We start from the raw sequence: 23773 nt of genomic DNA on the forward strand, positions 1-23773 counted from the left end.
TCTAGAGTTATAGAACATGCTTATAAATCCTGACACTTGACTGTTCATTTCCCACCACCTTCCCTTCTTTTCTTTCTATTCTTTCATGTATTTATACAGTTATTAAATGCTTGCTCTGTGTGTACTCACCCTAGGGAAGTTCAAAAATATGCCATACATACCCGTCTTGAATTAAGCACCCATATTCTGGCTGAAGTCTCTATTTTTGATGAGATTCAAATTCTAGTCATGTGTTTGTTTCACTAAGTGGTTTAAAAAGTTATTTTCCGACCTTGATGCATTAATGGAAATGACAGAGGCTAATTTATCTTGAAGAATAATCTTCTGGAAACAGAACTCTGATCTCAGTGATGTGGCCAAACACATACTGGAGAGGGGCTTGCCCCACATGCTCATTTCTTTGAGTCTTTTGCCCTTCAAGAAGGGTTAATGTGCTTGTGTTTATTTTCCTGACAAGTTTCTTTGCCTTCAACTATAGATCAATAGTTTCTATATCAGATTGACTTCCATGATGTAAAACAGTATCCAACCACATATTTCCTCTCCCTCCTCACTATTTGTATGTATCATAGCTTATTCATTGGTTCACAGTTATTAACACAATAGTGATCAAATAGAAAGACCCCAGGCAGAGATCTGACAAGATCAAGAAAATAGATGATTGTTGGAACTCATCTGAAATATTATAGTATTCCAGCATACAGTACGTTTTTGACCTTAAGCAAGGGAAAGTTGATGACTTTAACAGAGTTTTCTTTATAAACCTTTTTATTTCTGCTTCAAAAATGCTGACTTTTTTTTAAACTTTCTTTCCTACAACTGCTTTCAAAAGCATATTTGAAAGTTTCCAAGCCAGAGTTGACTTCAATAATGCTCGGTTAATTGTAGGGTACTTACACTTGATGGGAAGCCAAAGGCTCTCCTTGACAGGATAAAATATAACCCTGGAATGCTTGCCCCCTCTCTCTTCCACAGAAGGCACTCACTCTAATTATGAGAAAGTACTTCTTTGGTTCCAATTGTCTCAAAAGTAGCCCAATAATAACAAGATCTTATTTATACAGCCCAAGAAGTAGAGATACAGATGTAGAGAACAAATGTATGGGTACCAAGGGTGGGAAGCGGGGGTGGGATGAACTGGGAGATTGGGATTGACATATATACACTACTATGTATAAAATAGGTAACTAATGAGAACCTACTGTATAGCACAGGGAACTCTACTCAATGTTCTGTGGTGACCTAAATGGGAAAGATATCCAAAAAAGAGGGTATATTAGTATATGTATAGCTTATTCACTTTGTTGTACAGCAGAAACTAACATGACATTGTAAAGCAACTATACTCCAATAAAAATAAGGAGTAAGACAGTTCTGTTAATATAGATCTGGATTCAAACACTGCCACTAATAGACATTTGTGGTTAAATTCTAAGGCTCAGTTTCCTTTCTTTCAACTAGACTGATAATAGTACCATGGTAATCATGATAGGATCACAGGTTCATGATCCTATCAATACATAGGATCATAGTGAGGGTTAAATCATGTGCTTATAAAGTAATTTATAGAAATCCTGAGATCCTGGCACTTACCATGTACTTAGTAAACAATGGCAGTGGATATGTATGTTCTTGTTGAACAGCTACCTGTTACTGCTGAGGGAACAAGGAAATGTCTTTGGTCTTTGACTGAAGGCAGTTACCAAATCAATGGCAGAAGAAATTCTGCAGTTTGAGATATGATAAGGGCTGCTATCTTGGGCACCCTCCCCCATTTCCTTGTCAATCTGACTTCTTATATTCCTGGTGTCTCTTCTTTTTACAACTCCTGCATTTGCTTTCAAACTCCCTTTCCTTCATATCTATTATTATTCAGTGATTTCTCTTACTTCTCTCTCTCTCTCTTTCACTTGTCTATTGTAATCTCCAGCAGGGTGAAATATGAAATATGGCTTTCTCCCTCATGGACTGGGGTAGAAATAGAAGCCCCAGCTACATCACTCTAAAAGAACCCTAGATATCATCTGTTACTCAAAGGGCTTAGATATTAGAAATCCTGCTTCCCCAGGAAAGCTATTCTGGTGATATCAAATGAAAAGAAATGAATATGGACATGCAGGTGCTAAATTAAAATGTCAACCCTGACCTTTGGGGGTCAGAGCCTTCAAAGGTCTTTCAGCCCTCACAGGTAAAGAAAACATTTTTATAAATTGAAGCCTCACGGAATGGAGGAAGGTGTGTGGATGGGTGCAGGGCAGGATGTCAAAGACATTCAGGTCCATCTCTCCACCTTCCTCTTCAAGCTAGCATCACATAATTATGCCAGTTTAAAATACTGATTAGAATGTGGTTTGGTTATTTATTCATAAGCTTTTTAGCAAATTAAATTTACATGACAGATTTTTTTTAATGCATTAGTGGCTAGAAATCTTCCAGGACGTTTCAGAAAAAAGCTAGGCAAACATACAAAGTATCCCAGCATACTCTTCCTGTTTTCACCTGAAGACATTATATGATTTTCTGCCAGTCCCTAAAGCACATTCAACACAGATGAAGACTTTCACCTCAAGCACCTTCACTTGCCTAAACTGCCCCGTAGAGTAACAGAAACTTCAAAGTCTTTTCTTGTTATGTGAGGTATGAAATCAAAGAGAAAACGCCAAAGCTACCATTTATTGATTATTTTACTCCGAGTATCTCCCAGGTTTTAGGAGGGATCCCCATATTCAGCGTCATAACCCACCTCCATTCACCACACGCTGATAAAATTCAAGGTTAGAAGCTCCTAAGGGCAAGGGAATTGATTTCCTACAGCAGGAATAATGACTGCTTCTTAAATGCTTCATGAATAAACTAAAACTGTGTTAATACCCTTATCTGGCTACTTGGTTAATTTTTCTGAAGCAGAGATTATGTTACCTTCCACCTCTTCAAACTTTTAATGGTTCCCTACTACCTGGAAATTCTGAGGAAATGCCATTGTTAATTTGATGCCGATGTACCTTTCCAAATTCACTTCTCCTTGCTCCCAGTTAAACTAGACTTCACCCTGTGTGGGAACAGTTTTCTGTCGACTCCACCTTTTTATTATTTTTCCCCAGATTTTTTTATCCTAGAATGACCTTTATATAGGACCTCCCAACCTACTAGGAACCACCTCAAATATTCCTCTTTTCATGAATCCTTTCCTGCCTAACTCTCTCACAAACATATGAGATCATTCCTTCTTTTGTACTCCTATAACATTAGCACTCTGTGTATTACTGAGAAAAATATTTTCTCTTGATTTTATTATAAGTATTGACATACTATTTTATCTCTATGCTTGTCTCTAAGTTCCTTGAAGGCTGCGGTTGGTGTTAAATATTTTTGTATGTCATACAATGTCAAGCAGAGTGCCTTGCTCATAGTAGATATAGATATTCTTGTAGAATTGACTGAATTTAAAAGTAGGAATAAATAGCTGCATTCCAAACAGTTTAATGAATACGGAAATCATTGAAGTACAATAACATTCAATATGTTCCAGTGTCCAATAAATACTAAATTTTATTAAATGATGGATTAAAATCAACATGACAAGCCCAAGAAGCAAGAGTTCAGAAGGCTTCTAAATATATCCAGTTTGTTCTAGATTCCCTCTGATTCTAGGTAGAATTATAAATTAGGAAAGTATAGTGGCCAGAATTTCAGAAAGAAGAATTCTATACGGATCCAAATCAATCATAATATTTAAGTAAAGAGTGAGCTGTAGCGTAGGGAGGATTTTTTTTTAATAGTGAACTGGGGTTGGAGTAACTGGATGCCTATTTAAAATCAAATAAATCTGGATTTATGTGTCATACCAGAATGAATCCTCAAATGATCCAAGGTTTAAATAAACAATGAAGCCTAGTTATTACTAGTAAAAAAAAAGATGAGAGGATAATTAAAATTATTTTTTAATCTCAGATTTATAAAAAAATTTTGGACTTCTGAATTTTCTGTCACATTTAGAAAAGTCTGTTTAATTCTAACATAAAAATAATAAGTTTGAATGTCAGAAACTACCATAGACAAAGAAAAGGATGAATGACAAATTGGAAACAAAATTAAAACTCATATTTCAAGCAAACAGCCAATTTCCCCAACATGGAAAGAAACTTTATAAGAAAAATACCAAACATTTTATTAAAAATAAAAAATATATTTAAAATATTTCAATTAAATATTATAATTAAAGTTCATCAGAATAGGAATTAGAAAGACTAAACATGTGAAAAATACTTAATTTCACACAATATAAAATACATGCAAAATAAAATTATACTATAACTATTGTTCACATATAAGATTGTCAAACTTAAAAAAAAGTCATGCTGTATTGTCAAGGCTCAGGTGAAATGGATAATCTTTTACATTGCTGGTAGAAGTATATATCTGTATAATTCTATACAGTATGTTATATAACCAAACATGCAACAAAATTAAAATGCACATACTATTTTAGGTAGCAAATTCACTTCTGTGAGTTTAGCCTAGAGACTCCTTCTAAATGATATCAGCGGAAGACTATTTACTGTATTGCCATTTGTAAAAAAGCTTGACTAAAATCAAAGGTCAATCCATAGTGGACTGATTAAACAAATGATGTTAAATTTAAAAATAGAAAAGGCGTAAGAAGAATGGGTAGTCACTCCATGAACTGATATGGAATAATCTCCAAGATTTACTGCTAAATGAAAAAGAAGTGCAAAGCAATGTTTACCTGTGCAAAAAGAGAGAAAATAATGTATGTCTAGTTTTGGTTTATTTACAAAATGTTTCTGAAAAGATACAAAAGAAACCGATAAAAGTGGTTGCCTCTGGGAAAAAAACTGGTTGTTGAAAGATCACAAGTGGGAAAAAGAATTTTCAAAAATAAACAAACAAAAAATAAATAATGGAGGAAGGACAGTGTGTCTTTATAATCGAATGTCAAATAAAAATATGTATCCCATGGCCATGAAAAGAATAAGAACAACTCAATGCCCACAAATTTGATAACAGATGAAATAAATTTGTTCCTTGAAAGAAAAAAAATAAAACTCAACAAAAGGAAAAACTGATAATCTGAATAAGTCTCCAACTATTAAATAAACTTAATTGATAAATAATAATCTCTCATAAAAGAAAGTACCAGGCACAAATGATTTCACTGGTGAATTCTACCAAACGTTAAATAAGAAACATTTAAGAAATTCTATTATTGGAGGAACCAAGATGGCGGAGTAGAAGGACGTGCTCTCACTCCCTCTTGCAAGAACACCAGAATCACAACTAGCTGCTGGACAATCATCGACAGGAAGACACTGGAACTCACCAAAAAAGATACCCCACATCCAAAGACAAAGGAGAATCCACAATGAGACAGTAGGAGGGGCGCAATCACAGTAAAATCAAATCCCCTAACTGGTGGGTGGGTGACTCACAGACTGGCGAACACTTATATCACAGAAGTCTACCCACTGGAGTGAAAGTTCTGAGCCCCACGTCAGGCTTCCGAACCTGGGGGTCCGGCAATGAGAGGAGGAATTGCTAGAGAATCAGACTCTGAAGCCTAGTGGGAATTGACTGCAGGACTTCGACAGGACTGGGGGAAACAGAGACTCCACTCTTGGAGGGCACACACAAAGTAGTGTGCGAATCAGGACCCAGGGGAAGGAGCAGTGAGCCCAGGGGAGACTGAACGAGACCTACCGGCTGGTGTTGGAGGGTCTCCTGCGGAGGCAGGAGGTGGCTCTGTTTCACCGTGGGGACGGGGACGCTGGCGGTGGAGGTTCTAGGAGGTGCTTCTTGGCATGAGCCCTCCCAGAGTCTGTCACTGGCCCCACCAAAGAGCCCAGGTAGGCTCCAGTGTTGGGTTGCCTCAGGCCAAACAACCAACAGGGAGGGAACCCAGCCCCAACCATCAACAGTCAAGTGGATTAAAGTTTTACTGAGCTCTGCCCACCACAGCAACAGTCAGCTCTACCCACCACCAGTTCCTCCCATCAAGCCTCATAGATAGCCTCATCCACCAGATGGCAGACAGCAGAAGCAAGAAGAACTACAGTCCTGCAGCCTGTGGAACAACAGCCACATTCACAGAAACACAGACAAGATGAAAAGGCAAAGGGCTATGTACCAGATGGAGGAACAAGATAAAACCCCAGAAAAACAACTAAATGAAGTGGAGATAGGCAACCTTCCAGAAAAAGAATTCAGAATAACGATAGTGAAGATGATCCAGGACCTCGGAAAATGAATGGAGGCAAAGATCGAGAAGATGCAAGAAATGTTTAACAAAGACTTAGAAGAATTAAAGAACAAACAATCAGAGATGAACAATAAAATAACTGAAATGAAAACTACAGTAGAAGGAATCAATAGCAGAATAACTGAGGCAGAAGAACGGATAAGTGACCTGGAAGACAGAATGGTAGAATTCACTGCTGAGGAACAGACTAAAGAAAAAAGAATGAAAAGAAATGAAGACAGCCTAAGCGTCCTCTGGGACAATATTAAATGCAACAATATTTTCATTATAGGGGTCCCAGAAGGAGAAGAGAGAGAGAAAGGACCAGAGAAAATATTTGAAGAGATTATAGTCAAAAACTTCCCTAACATGGGAAAGGAAATAGCCACCCAAGTCCAGGAAATGCAGCGAGTCCCATACAGGATAAATCCAAGGAGAAACACGCCGAGACACATAGTAATCAAATTGGCAAAAATTAAAGACAAAGAAAAATTATTGAAAGCAGCAAGGGAAAAATGACAAATAACATACAAGGGAACTCCCATAAGGTTAACAGCTGATTTCTCAGCAGAAACTCTACAAGCCAGAAGGGAGTGGCATGATATACTTAAAGTGATGAAAGGGAAGAACCTACAACAAAGATTACTCTACCTGGCTAGGATCTCATTCAGATTCGACAGAGAAATCAAAAGCTTTACAGACAGGAAAAAGCTATGAGAATTCAGCACCACCAAACCAGCTCTACAACAAATGCTAAAGGATCTTCTCTAAGTGGGAAACACAAGAGAAGAAAAGGACCTACAAAAACAAACCCAAAACAATTCAGAAAATGGTCATAGGGACATACATATCGATAATTACCTTAAACATGAAAGGATTAAATGTTCCAACCAAAAGACAGGCTTGCTAAATGGATACAAAAACAAGACCCATATATATGCTGTCTACAAGAGACTCACTTCAGACCTAGGGACACATACAGACTGAAAGAGAGGGGATGGAAAAAGATATTCCATGCAAATGGAAATCAAAAGAAAGCTGGAGTAGCTATACTCATATCAGATAAAATAGACTTTAAAATAAAGAATGTTGCAAGAGACAAGAAAGGACACTACATAATGATCAAGGGATCAATCCAAGAAGAAGATATAACAATTATAAATATATATGCACCCAACATAGGAGCACCTCAACACATACGGCAACTGCTAACAGCTATAAAAGAGGAAATCGACAATAACACAATAATAGTGGGGGACTTTAACACCTCACTTATACCAATGGACAGATCATCCAAAATGAAAATAAATAAGGAAACAGAAGCTTTAAATGACACAACAGACCAGATAGATTTAATTGATATTTATAGGACATTCCATCCAAAAACAGCAGATTACACTTTCTTCTCAAGTGCATACGGAACATTCTCCCGGATAGATCACATGCTGGGTCACAAATCAAGCCTCAGTAAATTTAACAAAACTGAAATCATACCAAGCATCTTTTCTGACCACAACGCTATGAGATTAGAAATGAATTACAGGGAAAAAAAACGTAAAAAACACAAACACATGGAGGCTAAACAATACGTTACTAAATAACCAAGAGATCACTGAAGAAATCAGAGGAAATCAAAAAATACCTAGAGACAAATGACAAGGAAAACACGACGATCCAGAAACAGGAAAAATCTCAAGTAAACAATCTAAACTTACACCTAAAGGAACTAGAGAAAGAAGAACAAAGAAAACCCAAAGTTAGCAGAAGGAAAGAAATCAGAGAGATCAGAGTAGAAATAAATGAAATAGAAAAAAAGAAAACAATAGCAAAGATTAATAAAACTATAGGCTGCTTATTGAGAAGATAAACAAAATTGATAAACCATTAGCCAGACTCATCAAGAAAAAGAGGGAGCGGATCAAATCAATAAAATTAGAAATGAAAAAGGTCAAGTTACAACAGACACCGACAAAATACAAAGCATTGTAAGAGACTACTACAAGCAACTCTATGGCAATAAAATGGACAACCTGGAAGAAATGGACAAATTCTTAGAAAGGTATAACCTTCCAAAACTGAACCAGGAAGAAACAGAAAATATGAACAGACCAATCACAAGTAATGAAATTGAAACTGTGATTAAAAATCTTCCAACAAACAAAAGTCCAGGACCAGATGGCTTCACAGGTGAATTCTATCAAACATTTAGAGAAGAGCTAACACCCATCCTTCTCAAACTCTTCCAAAATATTGCAGAGGGAGGAACACTCCCAAACTCATTCTATGAGGCCACCATCACCCAGATACCAAAACCAGACAAAGATACTACAAAAAAAGAAAATTATACACCAATATCACTGATAAATATACATGCAAAAATCCTCAACAAAATACTAGCAAACAGAATCCAACAACACATTAAAAGGATCATATACCACGATCAAGTGGGATATATCCCAGGGATGTGAGGATTCTTCAATATTTGCAAATCTATCAATGTGATATACCATATTAACAAATTGAAGAATAAAAACCATATGATCATCTCAATAGATGAAGAAAAAGCTTTTGACAAAATTCAACACCCATTTATAATAAAAACTCCCCAGAAAGTGGGCATAGAGGGAACCTACCTCAACATAATAAAGGCCATATACGACACACCCACAGCAAACATCATTCTTAATGGTGAAAAACTGAAAACATTTGCTCTAATCAGGAATGAGACAGGGATGTCCACTCTCACCACTATGATTCAACATAGTTTTGGAAGTCCTAGCCATGGAAATCAGAGAAGAAAAAGAAATAAAAGGAATACACATTGGAAAAGAAGAAGTAAAACTGTCACTGTTTGCAGATGACATGATACTATACATAGAGAATCCTAAAAATGCCACCAGAAAACTACTAGAGCTAATCAATGAATTTGGAAAAGTTGCACGATACAAAATTAATGCACAGAAATCTCTTGCATTCCTATACCCTAATGATGAAAAATCTGAAAGAGAAATTAAGGAAACACTCCCATTTACCACTGCAACAAAAAGAATAAAATATCTAGGAATAAACCTACCTAAGGAGACAAAAGACCTGTATGCAGAAAACTATAAGACAGAGATGAAAGAAATTAAAGATGATACCAACAAATGGAGAGATATACCATGTTATTGGATTGGAAGAATCAATACTGTGAAAATGACTATACTACACAAAGCAATCTACAGATTCAATGCAATCCATATCAAATTACCAATGGCAGTTTTTACAGAACTAGAACAAATCGTCTTAAAATTTGTATGGAGACACAAAAGACCCCGAATAGCCAAAGCACTCTTGAGGGAAAAAAACGGAGCTGGAGGAATCAGACTCCCTGACTTCAGACTATACTACAAAGCCACAGTAATCAAGACAATATGGTACTGGCACAAAAACAGAAACATAGATCAATGGAACAACATTGAAAGCCCAGAGATAAACCCACGCACCTACGGTCAACTGATCTATGAGAAAGGAGGCAAGGACATACAATGGAGAAAAGACAGCCTCTTCAATAAGTGGTGCTGATCAGGAACAAGACAAGGTTGTCCACTCTCAGCACTATTATTCAACATAGTTTTGGAAGTTTTAGCCACAGCAATCAGAGAAGAAAAAGAAATAAAAGGAATCCAAATTGGAAAAGAAGAAGTAAAGCTGTCACTGTTTGCAGATGACATGATACTATACTATACATAGAGAATCCTAAAGATGCTACCAGAAAACTACTAGAGCTAATCAATGAATTTGGTAAAGTAGCAAGATACAAAATTAATGCACAGAAATCTCTGGCATTCATATACACTAGTGATGAAAAATCTGAAAGTGAAATTAAGAAAACACTCCCATTTACCATTGCAACAAAAAAAATAAAATATCTAGGAATAAACCTACATAAGGAGACAAAAGACCTGTATGCAGAAAATTATAAGACACTGATGAAAGAAATTAAAGATGATACAAATTGATGGAGAGATATACCATGTTCTTGGATTGGAAGAATCAACATTGTGAAAATGACTATACTACCCAAAGCAATCTACAGATTCAATGCAATCCCTATCAAACTACCATTGGCATTTTTCACAGAACTAGAACAAAAAATTTCACAGTTTGTATGGAAACACAAAAGACCCCGAATAGCCAAAGCAATCTTGAGAACGAGAAATGGAGCTGGAGGAATCAGACTCCCTGACTTTCAGACTATACTACATAGGTACAGTAATCAAGACAGTATGATACTGGCACAAAAACAGAAATACAGATCAATGGAACACGACAGAAAGCCCAAAGATAAACCCACGCACATATGGTCACCTTATCTTTGATAAAGTAGGCAAGAATATACAGTGGAGAAAAGACAGCCTCTTCAATAAGTGGTTCTGGGAAAACTGGACAGCTACATGTAAAAGAATGAAATTAGAACACTCCCTAACACCATACACAATAATAATCTCAAAATGAATTAAAAACCTAAATGTAAGGCCAGACACTATCAAACTCTTAGAGGAAAACACAGGCAGAACACTCTATGACATAAATCACAGCATGATCCTTTTTGACCCACCTCCTAGAGATATGGAAATAAAAAAAAAAATAAACAAATGGGACCTAATGAAACTTCAAAGCTTTTGCACAGCAAAGGAAACCATAAACAAGACCAAAAGACAACCCTCAGAACGGGAGAAAATATTTGCAAATGAAGCAACGGACAAAGGATTAATCTTCAAAATTTACAAGCAGCTCATGCAGCTCAGTAGCCAAAAAACAAACAACCCAATCCAAAAATGGGCAGAAGACCTAAAGAGACATTTCTCCAAAGAAGATATACAGATTGCCAACAAACACATGAAAGAATATTCAACATCATTAATCATTAGAGAAATGCAAATCTAAACTACAATGAGATATCATCTCACACCGGTCAGAATGGCCATCATCAAAGAATCTAGAAACAATAAATGCTGGAGAGGGTGTGGAGAAAAGGGAACACTCTTGAACTGTTGGTGGGAATGTAAATTCATACAGCCACTATGGAGAACAGTATGGTGGTTCCTAAAAAAACTAAAAATAGAACTACCATACGACCCAGCAATCCCACTACTGGGCATATACCCTGAGAAAACCATAATTCAAAAAGAGTCATGTACCACAATGTTCACTGCAGCTCTATTTACAATAGCCAGGACGTGGAACCAACCTAAGTATCCATCAACAGATGAATGGATAAAGAAGATGTTGCACATATATACAATGGAATATACTCAGCCATAAAAAGAAATGAAATTGAGTTATTTGTAGCGAGGTTGATGGACCTAGAGTCTGTCATACAGAGTGAAGTAAGTCAGAAAGAGAAAATCAAATACCGTATGCTAACACATATATATGGAATCTAAGGGAAAAAAAAAAAGGTCATGAAGAACCTACGGGTAAGACAGGAATAAAGACACAGACCTACTAGAGCATGGACTTGTGGATATGGGGAGGGGGAAGGGTAAGCTCTGACAAAGTGAGAGAGTGGCATGGACATATATACACTACCAAACGTAAAATAGATAGCTAGTGGGAAGTAGCTGCATAGCACAGGGAGATCAGCTCGGTGGTTTATGACCACCTAGAGAGGTGGGATAGGTAGGGTGGGAGGGAGGGAGACGCAAGAGGGAAGAGATGTGGGAACATATGTATATGTATAACTGATTCACTTTGTTATACAGCAGAAACTAACACACCATTGTAAAGCAATTATACTCCAATAAAGATGTTAAAAAAAAAAAGTAGTGCTGGGAAAACTGTACAGCTGCATATAAAAGAATGAAATTAGAACACTCCCTAACACCATACACAAAAATAAACTGAAAATGGATTCGAGACCTAAATGTAAGACTGGACACTATAAAACTCTTAGAGGAAAACATAGGAAGAACACTCTTTGACATAAATCACAGCAAGATCTTTTCTGATCCACCTTCTAGAGTAATGGAAATAAAAACAAAAATAAACAAATGGGATATAATGAAAGTTCAAAGCTTTTGCACAGCAAAGGAAACCATAAACAAGACGAAAAGACAACCCTCACAATGGGCGAAAATACTTGCAAACGAATCAATGGACAAAGGATTAATCTGCAAAATATATAAACACCTCATGCAGCTCAATATTAAAGAAACAAACAACCCAATCCAAAAATGGGCAGAAGACCTAAATAGACATTTCTCCAAAGAAGACATACAGATGGCCAAGAAGCACATGAAAAGCTGCTCAACATCACTAATTATTAGAGAAATGCAAATCAAAACTACAATGATGTATCACCTCATACCAGTTAAAATGGGCATCATCAGAAAATCTACAAACAACAAATGCTGGACAGGGTGCAGAGAAAAGGGAACCCTCTTGCACTGTTGGTGGGAATGTAAATTGATACAGCCACTATGGAGAACAGTATGGAGGTTCCTTAAAATCTAAAAATCGAATTACCATATGATCCAGCACCCACTACTGGGAATATACCCAGAGAAAACCATAATTCAAAAAGACACATGCCCCGCAATGTTCATTGCAGCACTATTTACAATAGCCAGGTCATGGAAGCAACCTAAATGCCCATCGACAGACGAATGGATAAAGAAGATGTGGTACATATATACAGTGGAATATTACTCAGCCATAAAAGGGAACGAAATTGAGTCATTTGTTGAGACGTGGACAGATCTAGAGACTGTCATACAGAGTGAAGTAAGTCGGAAAGAGAAAAACAAATATCGTATATTAACGCATGTATGTGGAACCTAGAAGAATGGTACAGATGAGCTGGTTTGCAGGGCAGAACTTAAGACACAGATGTAGAGATTAGACATATGGACACCAAGGGGGAAAACCGTGGTGGGGTGCTGAATTGGGCGATTGGGATTGACATGTATACACTGATGTGTATAAAATTGATGAGTACTAAGAACCTGCAATATAAACAAACAAATGAAACAATACTAAACTTTCTTTGGGTTATTTGTATGGAAATATGTTAATATAAATGTTTCAGACATTACATGAAATTTCTAAAAATCTTATATGTTCTGGTATTATGTTATAAATCATAATTCTAGTTATTAATTTAAAATGTATATCTCAGAAATAACTGAATTTCCCTTGTCAATTGCATTATTATGAACTTTCATCAAACCTTTAGCCGTGGTCATTTTAAAGTCTTTTGTCATTTACAGACAGTTCTGGGTGTACTCTGATGCTTCTGAAAATATGTTCCTATAAAAGGGTTTCATCTTCAAGGAATTCTTGGAAAAGACTCTGACAAGTACAGGTTTCTGGTAACTGACTATACTGCTGAACTGAATGAATAAGCCTTTTCAGAACTCTAATGGAAAACTGATGAACTCATAAAAGTGCTAGTAAAAGATCAAGATGAAAAAAAAATTAATTACATGGGACTGAGTGAACTGATGAGGATGATTATAATTTTTTGTGACTTTCTGTTTGTATAAAAACAAAAATCTCACAAGGACACAGAGGCAAAAAATATACAAATCAATTTTCACTGCAAAGTAAAGGAGCTGTTATAGTGGAGGATTACTGGACTGAATGTCAATATTATGACATAGTATGAGTGTGTTTCGTGTTTAATTGCAATCATTGTTGCTTTTGTTGTGGTCATCCATTTACAATGCTTGGTGTCAGTCTATTTATCTCTTGTAAAAATAAAATACAGTGTGTGTGTGTGTGTGTGTGTGAAAAAAAAAAAAAAAGAAGAAATTCTCTACAGTTTCTTCCAAAAAATATAAGCAGAAAGGAATATTTCCTAACTCATTCTATGATGCCAGCATTATTCTAATACCAAAACTGATAAAGGCATTATAAGAATAAAAAATTATATACCAATATCTCTTAAACATAGATGCCAAAATCTCAACAAAATATTGTTAAATTGCATCTAATAATGTATTATAATAATTACACATTATGATCAAGTGTGATTTATTCCAGGTATACAAGACTGGTTCAAAATCCAACACTTCAACAGGCTGAAGAAGAAAAAATGGTACTGATGTTATGTGATGCAGGAAAATAGTTTGACAAAGTCCAACAGCCATTCATGATAAAAACTCTCAACAAAGTAGCAATAGAGGGGACTCTCCTCAATTTCTAAGTAACATCTATAGAAACATTCAGCTAATATTATGCTTAATGGTGATAAACTGAATGCTTTCTCCCTAAGACCAGGGACAAGGTAAGAATGTACTCTTTTATGACTTGTGACGAACATTGTAGGTGAAAGTCCTAGCTATTTCACTAAGAAAAGAAAAGGAAATAAACAATATACAAATTGCAAATGAACAAATTCAACTGTTTTTTGTTTGCAGATGGCATGATTGTCTATGTTGAAAATCCCAGAGAATCAAGGAATAATTCCTGAAATTAATTAAAGTTTATAGCAAGGCTACAGGACACAAAATTACTATCAAAAAGTCTATTGCTTTTTATCAGCAAACACTAATTGGAACTTGAAATTAAAACACACAATATCATTTACATTAGTATCCAAAATGAAATATTTAGGTATAAATTTAACACACTTATGTTTAGGATCAGTATGTAGGAAACCATAAAACTCTGGTGAAGAAATCAAAGAAGAGCTAAATAAATGGAGAGATATTCCATATTCATTGATTGTAACACTCAATGTCGTCAAGATTTCAATTATTCCCACCTTGATCTATGGCTTCAATTCAATCACAATGAACATCCCATCAAGGTCTTTTGTAGATGTCAACAAACTGTTACTAAAATTTGTATGGAAAGGAAAAAAAACAAAGTAAACTAACAAACAAAATACCTGGAAGAAGAATAACAATGTTGAAGGACAGACATTACTCAATTTCAAGATTTACTATAAACCTAAAGCAATCATAGAGTGTGGTATTAGTGAAAGAATAAACACAAAGACTAATGGAAGAGAATAGATAGTCTAGAAATAGATCCATACACATCCTCAAATGAAAAACCCCCTCCTCCAACAGAATAAAAAGTGATGATTGAGAGAAACTGAATTAAGATGGAAAACTGAGCTGATATGTCCTTCTCATCCATGAAATTACATTAATTTATGCAATTATAGAAAACATGCAAGACAAACAATGAAAATCATGGCTGCCAAAAGCGTAAAAAAATTAAGGCGATTCTGAAAGTAAGACAGCATAAGAAATGAGATCTACAGAAAAACAACTAAAGAAATTATGCAAGAGACTACTCTGGAAGTGATTTTAAAAACAAAACGAATGAACAAACGAACAAAAAGCACTAAGAATTACCAAGCAATAAGGAAAATACAAATCACGAAACTGAAATATCAAACTCGATAAATAGAAAAATAAATTTCTAAAAAAAGAGACTTGATAGAATATATTGAAATGGAACATAGAATAAAAATATAATACTCATAACTAGTTCAAAGACAGTGACTATGTACAATAAGATAAGACATCTTGGGATTTACATTTCTAATTTTTGTAAGTAACACTAAAGGATATTAGATGTTTAAAACAAACAAACATAAATATAGGAAACTAAATCCAAGTCCAAGTTAAGGGTGGTGGTAAATATTCAAAAGATAGGTGAAAAATCATGCTCAAATACTAGATGGGCTACAACTTGACTTTAAATTTGCCTAATAACCAAAGAAAAGAGAAAATATGATTAGCTTGTGAATTATAGAATTCACAAGTTGAACAACATTTAAGAGATTTAGAAGTAGGTCTCATAAGGGAAGCTGCAAGAAAATTTCCCAATGAGTTTTTACAAAGTGGATGTGCTCATCACTATTTCTTAAATTAATGTAACAAATTTATTAACAGAAAGGTTTGTTATTATGTTCCTCAGTGGCAGGAATTATAATAATTTTTAAAGTGCTTTACTTTTTCTTCTTTAATTTTCAGGGAGACTAATGAATTTTAATTTCAAGGGTTGGGTTAGAAGGAGATCCCAGTGGTTTTTACAGAAACACAGAATAAAATATTGCTTAATGCAGCATTTCAGAGGTAAGCAAAACATGGTTCCTCAATACCTAGAGTTCAATTAGGAGACAAACAAAGGTTCTATCTTTATCAAAGAGGATTATTTTTATTATTTTGTCTTCATCAGAAGGAGAGAGACGCGGGAAGGGGTTATGGGTTTGATTGAAAACACTATTTTGAAATAAAGAGTAGTAATAAAATATAACTACTGATTGGGACTTCCCTGGGGGTCCAGCAGTTAAGACTTTGCCTTCCAATGCAGGGGGTGTAGGTTTGATCCCTGGTCAGGGAGCTAAGATCCCACATGCCTCGTGGCCAAAAAACCAAAACATAAAACAGAAGCAATATTGTAACAAATTCAATAAAGCCTTTAAAAATGGTCCACATCAAAAAAAATTAAAAATATATATATAACCACTGATTATTATGTCTATTTTGAAATATGTCTGTGCATATTTGACTACTGAATTCAACATAATGGTATTTCTGGTATGGCAATGTGGTGTAATTACGTATCCTTCAAAGTACTATGAAGATAGAAGAACTTTAATTTTATTATGTATTCCCTTTGCATTATATTTCTAGCAAATCAAGATTTGATGAATTATTTAGTAAGAGTTGGCAAAATGATCCAGCAGTCTCTGCACATAAAGTAATTCTGGTTCCAATAAATGTATTTTTGACAAATGAATTCTGCTCACATGATTTATCAACTTAATGTGAAATGGGACTAAAACAGCAGAGTAGTAGGCTTCTTTTGCACTTGGTCCTGTCTTTGTAGACAAAGAGGAGAAAGGTAGAAAATAAAACATACCTAAGAAGAGGTTGAAAAAGTATTATGTTTGTGTTCAGTTGGCAGCATATGGATCAGACAACAGAAGCAATAAAGACACACAACGTTCACCTTTATCTTCAATCATGGAAGTTCTTTATGTCTACTGAAGAAAGAAAAAAGCACCACTAGGGTTAACAAAGTGACATCTCACGTCATAAACTTAGTTCCAAGTGGTTCTGGTCAGTTTAGATTCAGAGGCCACAACGGCAGCATGGTTTAACTAGGAGCAGTTTGGATGAAAAATGCTACAGCTGAAAAATGTATGGAGTCAGTCACTTTCTTGACCAACATTCTCAGATTTACAGTGATCAAATTGTGGAGGTTTATATGCTTTGAGATCCTTCATCAGCTGACAGTTCTCTATAGAATCTGAAATTGTATGGTTGACTGAAAGCATCTGTTCAATTGTTCATTGATGCATAATGTGACAAAAATTTCAGTCCAGCCCAGGAAGTAACCTAAAAGGGTCTGTCACTGTAGCAACCCAAAATCCATATGGAGGCAAACACTACATGATAACGCAATAAATTAAAAGAGCAGGCTATATATTCTCATTCACTCAGTCAATTAAGGATACACTGAACACATTATTAATGACAGGTATTCTACCAGGCACAGGATGGGAATATTTTCTGCCCCTGTGGAATATACAATACATGGAAAAATAGCCTAGGGTAACAGTTGCAGAAATCAATGAAAATTGAGCTCACAAAAAAGGTAAAACAAAATAATGTACCTCCTGATGAAGGCACATGAGACCACCTAGGCCACAGTTTTCCCAAAATATCAAAAACAAAGAGAGAGAAATATGTTAAGTGTCATCATAAGGGTACAATAAAAAAAAAAAATCCACAGAGCAGAGAAATTAACAGGGCAAATAACTCATGATTTTTCAAAAAATAAACGGCAAAACAAATAACAAAATAAAAGAATCATGTATAAAAACATATTTAAGGGCTTCCCTGGTGACGCAGTGGTTGAGGGTCCGCCTGCCGATGCAGGGACACGGGTTCGTGCCCCGGTCCGGGAAGATCCCACATGCCGCGGAGCGGCTGGGCCCGTGAGCCATGGCTGCTGAGCCTGCGCGTCCGGAGCCTGTGCTGCGCAACGGGAGAGGCCACAACAGTGAGAGGCCCGCGTACCGCAAAAAAAAAAAAACATATTTAAGAGAGACACCAATCCGTTGTAATTGTTCTTGTTCTTGTAATGTGTTCTTGTTCTCTGGTTCATGATTTGAATTCTGATTCAAATAAACAAACTGGTATAAGTGAGAGAGAGAGGCCAGAGACATAGAAATAATGACTAGGTATTTCATAATGCTATGAAAATACTGGAAAATACTGTAGATTTTTATATGTGATCAATGGCATAAGGTAAGGATCTTTTAAAGATACATATTGCAATGTTTGTAGAATTTATTTCAAAATAATCAAAGTGAGGTGAGGGAGGGGGGATATAGGTATAGATGAAACAAAATTGGCCATGAGTTGGCAATTTTTGAATCTGGATGATGAGTATATGGGGGTATATTATACTACAGTATTTCCTCTTTTGTTTATATTGGGAATTTACTTTTTTAAAAAAGAAACCCTTTCTTGATAGTGCAATAGAGGAGTAAAGGGGAGTGTAATATGTATGAGAGAGAAATATTAACCTTAGAATGGAGACTCATGAAAGGCTCTTCCAAGAAGGTGACATTTACATTTAAAACTAAAAAATAAGTAGGAGTTATCCACATGCCATATAGGGTAGAGAAAAGTGTTTAAGTCAGGGTACCATATATATGAAAATCTTTGAAGTGGAGAGAAGTTAAGTGGATTATCAACAAAAAAAATCCCAAAACACTCAAACTGAAACTGAAAAAAGCATGGTTCTAATTCAGGTTCATTTGCTAGTATTCTGTAAATACACTAAAGTAAGTAATAGGAAGTGCTCTCAGGAAGTGTACTCACGGAAGGGGGCAGCAGATGTGGGCATAAAATATCAGTAATCCTGCTCTCCTGGGAGCGTTTAAGAAGACACTTCCTGAGGCTTATAGATTTCAAAATACTGTGACCAAGATCGTGAGTGGTCTGGAAACTGCTGAAAGAAGAGTATTGGAGGAAGAGGGCTCTTCAGGGACAAGAGAGGGATGACAGGACATTAACAAGACAGTAATTAAATATATACAGGGTGCCATAGGGACGAAGAAGCTGGCTTGTTTGCTATTGCTAAAAGCAAAAGGGCAGAAGGTATATACTGGTACATATAGTCAGCTTAAGTGAACAGCTGGTGTTATCCTCAAATGGACAGAGATATAAGAAACTCCCAGAGAGAATTTCAGCCAAGGTTACAGGGCCATTCACTTGTGATATCATAAGTGATATCAATATATTTAATTGGACCAAATCACCTTGGAATCCTTTTTCCAACACTAAAGCACTGTTTTGAAACCAAGATGTGCTTTAGCACATGTACAAAATCTCTCTTCTATTACTCCTAAAGACTTCTCCTCTTCTGTTCATCTCCTCTTTATCTTCTTAGAAATACCTAAAATCCAGGAAACTCTTTAATTGGCACTATTTGAGATTTTTTTTTCAAAGTATGTTCTTAGATCCCCTACAGAAAAATCACAGAAATAGCTTATTAAAAATATACATTTCTATGCCCCATTGTAGACATACTGAATCAAGGTCCTTGGGGAAGGTGCCCAGGACTACGCATGATAACAAGCCCTCCAGATGATTCTTATACCCATCTAAGTTTAAAACCATTGTCCAGCCTTCTTCTCTCCAGCATTGTCTGTACTTGTTAATTTTATAGGTAAGCAGTGCTCAATTCTCTCAACTTAGAGGAACTGAGATTCAGAAAGATAAAGTCCTGGTTTCTAAATATATTTGGCCAGTTTTAGCCCCCTTCCCTCCTTCTGCCAAATGGGTAGCTTTGTGCAGATGCAAGGAACAAGGGGGTACTGAACCTAGTGTTCTATCATGATGAATCCCGAAGTTTGAATATAAAAAAGAATATATATACACTACCAAATGTAAAATAGATAGCTAGTGGGAAGCAGCCGCATAGCACAGGGAGATCAGCTCGGTGCTTTGTGACCACCTAGAGGGGTGGGATAGGGAGGGTGGGAGGGAGACGTTAAGAGGGAGGGGATATGGGGATCTATGTATATGTATAGCTGATTCACTTTGTTACACAGCAGAAACTAACACACCATTGTAAAGCAATTATACTCCAATAAAGATGTTAAAAAAAATTTTTTTTTCCATTGCCTTTTCTCTGGGAGAGATCTTAAAGCTCCTACTGCCAAGAGCAAGGAAGCTCAGCAAGACATATCCTGTTGGGTGGTGGTTCCCAATCTTGGCTGCACATAGAATCATTGAAACTTCAAAACAAATACCTAAGCTGGGCCTCACAACAGGACAGTTAAATTAAATGCTCTAGGACTGAGGGCACCGCATTTCCTTTCTTGGAAGGACCAATTTGGCATCACAACTTTTGTAACTCCACAGCACTTCGTATAGAACATTATTATTTTTGTACTGATCACATTTTTGTAATTATTTATGTTTTAGTGTCTTTGCCCCAGCTCCCCATGGATACCTAGAGTAAGAACTGCAACTTCAGTGCAGACAGTAGGCCCCCAGGACATATGCATATTTAAATGTAAGTGAAATTTTGTAGAAAAGCCTAGAAATTGCACATGCTCTAAAATAATTTGTGGAATATCAAAGTTTACTTCATGCTTCCTGGGAGGAAATTTTTGAGCATATTTTGAAAGTCTTTCTCCATTTCTGAAGTTAAAGAATCACTCTAGCATATTTTAGCTACAACTCAGAAGTAGCCTTTTGACTAAACATTAATAAAGTTTCTAAGTCATAAACACACTAAAATTTACCACTTGTCCTAAGGTTGACACTGCCATTATTCTAATTACTCCTTCACTTTCACACATTATTCACGGTGTCCCCAGAGAAGGGAAATGAGCAGAGAGTTCTGCTTTAAGAAAGAATAAATTCATTCTGAGGTTACGTCTTGTATACTCAAAATACCTCCCACATTTGTAAACGGATCATGCTGATCTGCTTTTTGGGGTCACTGAACAGGCACAAAGGGTGTAATCAAATATACACACACATGTGCATCGGTACACACACACTAAAATGCCTGACACTGGCAAAACAGGAACTGAAAGTCAAAATCTGTGGGTCTTACTTTTAAAAATCTTTTAAAACCATTTAGATGCCAATGTCTCATAGACACAACCTTGACACCCAGCAATGCACATGCAAGTCTAAAGCCACAGAGGAAAATATCAGACTTTCATCTTCAAAATAAAGTAGAAACTCTTAAGTGCAGAACCTGGTGTTTTCTCTACATCTTACTGGAGGCTCAGCAGAGCGAGGGAACTTGGATGAATGGACTTTTGTTCATACTAGACTGAAGGCTCCTTGGGAGCAAGAATCCCATCAGTTTTGTGGGCTACTGCATGCCTAGAACTTAACACAGTGCCTGCTGCATAAATGTTGTTCAGTGTTTATTAATGACTGGATGAAAGTCATGCTCACAAAATATTGCACTGATAATGGATAAATCAGAAGTCTGTAAAATAAGAATATGGAAAAGGTCTTTCTAGGTCCTAAAACTGAATGTTTCTTAGAGGTTGTTGAAAGTTGCTTTAGAGTTTACTTCACAAATAAAATATAACCCAAAAGCTTACAATAAAGAATGACCACGAACTCCAGACAAAAAAATGTAGGTTGTTCTTTCACATCCTATAATGAATGTAGAAGGAAAGATGCTTCTTAAAAAAATCTTAAAAGCCCTACAGCAGAATTGGAGAAAAAATTGTTAGAAAATAATTTTTGATGGATGAGAGTTACCAATTTTCTAGAAATCAGAAAGGAGATACAGAATCAGTTCCATAATATCTGCTGTTCAACTATTTCAGCCTAATATTCCTAACAGAAAAATACATATCAGGCACAAGAGGTGATTCTTCCTACATTTTATATCTCTAAGACATTGACCTTGTCAACAATTCTCACATGTAGTACAGGAGAACAGATTACAGTTTGCAAGGATGGGTGCCTAGACCTCAAAAGAGAAAGGACATTTCTGCAGCTGAAAATTGTGTGAAATGGGGGGGAAAATCCATCTCTAATTGTAACTTTTTTTTTTTTTTTTTCGGTATGCAGGCGTCTCACTGTTGTGGCCTCTCCCGTTGCGCAGCACAGGCTCCCGACGCGCAAGCTCAGCGGCCATGGCTCACGGGCCCAGCCGCTCCGCGGCATGTGGGATCTTCCCGGACCGGGGCACGAACCCGTGTCCCCTGCATCGGCAGACGGACTCTCAACCACTGCGCCACCAGGGAAGCCCAAATTGCAACTTTTAACATGACTTACATGACCTAAAACATAGTTATAAAAGCCAGATGGCACTTTCATGTCTTTGATTTGGGGTAATTATTTTTATAGCTGAAAGATTTCTAGTGTCTCTCACATTACTTTTGGCCATAAACAGAAGACTTTTGATTTTCAGCTTCCTCCCTGCTAAAGGAAAAATGATTGCCCCAACTTAATTAGGCAAGAGGATGGTTAGTTAACACAGCTTGAGGAAGTAACCCCATATCTGACATACCCATGGGTCAGAGTCATTTAGACCCACTAGTTCCAACCACAATTATCTCCCAGTTGTTGGCTGGGTGCATGTAGCTACAGCTACATGACTAGTCTCTGTGCTTCCATTCATGTTAATGAAATCCATTCTCCACACAACAGCCAAAGTGATCTTTTACAAAAAATCCCTTCCAGTGACTTCCCCTGACATTTAGAATGAAACCAATATTTTATCCCATATTCCACGTGGTCCTCATGATCTAGTTAGGATTGCTTTGGCCATTAAAACTCAGGAAGTTGTTGAGAGAGAAAGAATGTAAGCTCTGGATAAACGTAGTTTAACAGATTTGACCTGGAGATGTGACCTGCAGGATTCCCAACATCCACTATACCAACAGTTTCTTTCAGCCCATTTTTTCCCTCTGCCCCTGTATTTAGACTATTCAGTCCTAAAAATCTCTAATAAACCTTATTTTCCCCTCCTAACTATAATTGTCCCAAGTATCTGCAGCAGAAACACAGATTCTGCTACTGAAACTTATTCAGATCTGAGAAATCTAAAAGAAGTATCATTTTCACTTAGATTATTTTTGCTTTGGATACTTTTGCTTTTTTATCTCAATATTAAAAATTAACAGCTTGGGCCAACATTATGAAACCAGTCTGACTCTTAGAGGCATATCAACAGCAAGAAAACGACAACTATCTATGGATATAAGCAATCAGCCTGGAGTGGAAGGAAGAGTCCAGAAATGGACACCTCAGAGCTAATCCCTACCTGCTTGCCCATCACCTGGCACCCAAGAGGCTCCTCTCATAACCTCTCTCTCTATCTCCTTTTCAGTTTTACCTTGGATTCATCATATTATTAGCCTTGTTAAGAAACAAACTTTGGGATTTTTGATAATTATTGATTCTTTCATTTGTCAATTTCTGCTTCTATTATTATTATTTCCTTCCTTCTACTCTTTTGGGAGCATTTATTTCATGTCACTTTCTAAAATTTTTAGAATGAATACTT

General features: G+C 36.3%; 1 long non-coding RNA gene across 1 annotated transcript in view; it reads right to left on the minus strand.

Annotated features, from left to right (window-relative positions):
* The window catches only part of LOC125961006 (uncharacterized), an 807507-nt gene that overhangs the window by 83220 nt on the left and 700514 nt on the right, over window positions 1–23773 (minus strand). The gene's annotated exons all lie outside the window — the stretch shown is intronic.

Source organism: Orcinus orca, chromosome 14 (assembly GCF_937001465.1).
Source record: "Orcinus orca chromosome 14, mOrcOrc1.1, whole genome shotgun sequence".
NCBI classification, from domain to species: Eukaryota; Metazoa; Chordata; class Mammalia; order Artiodactyla; family Delphinidae; genus Orcinus; species Orcinus orca.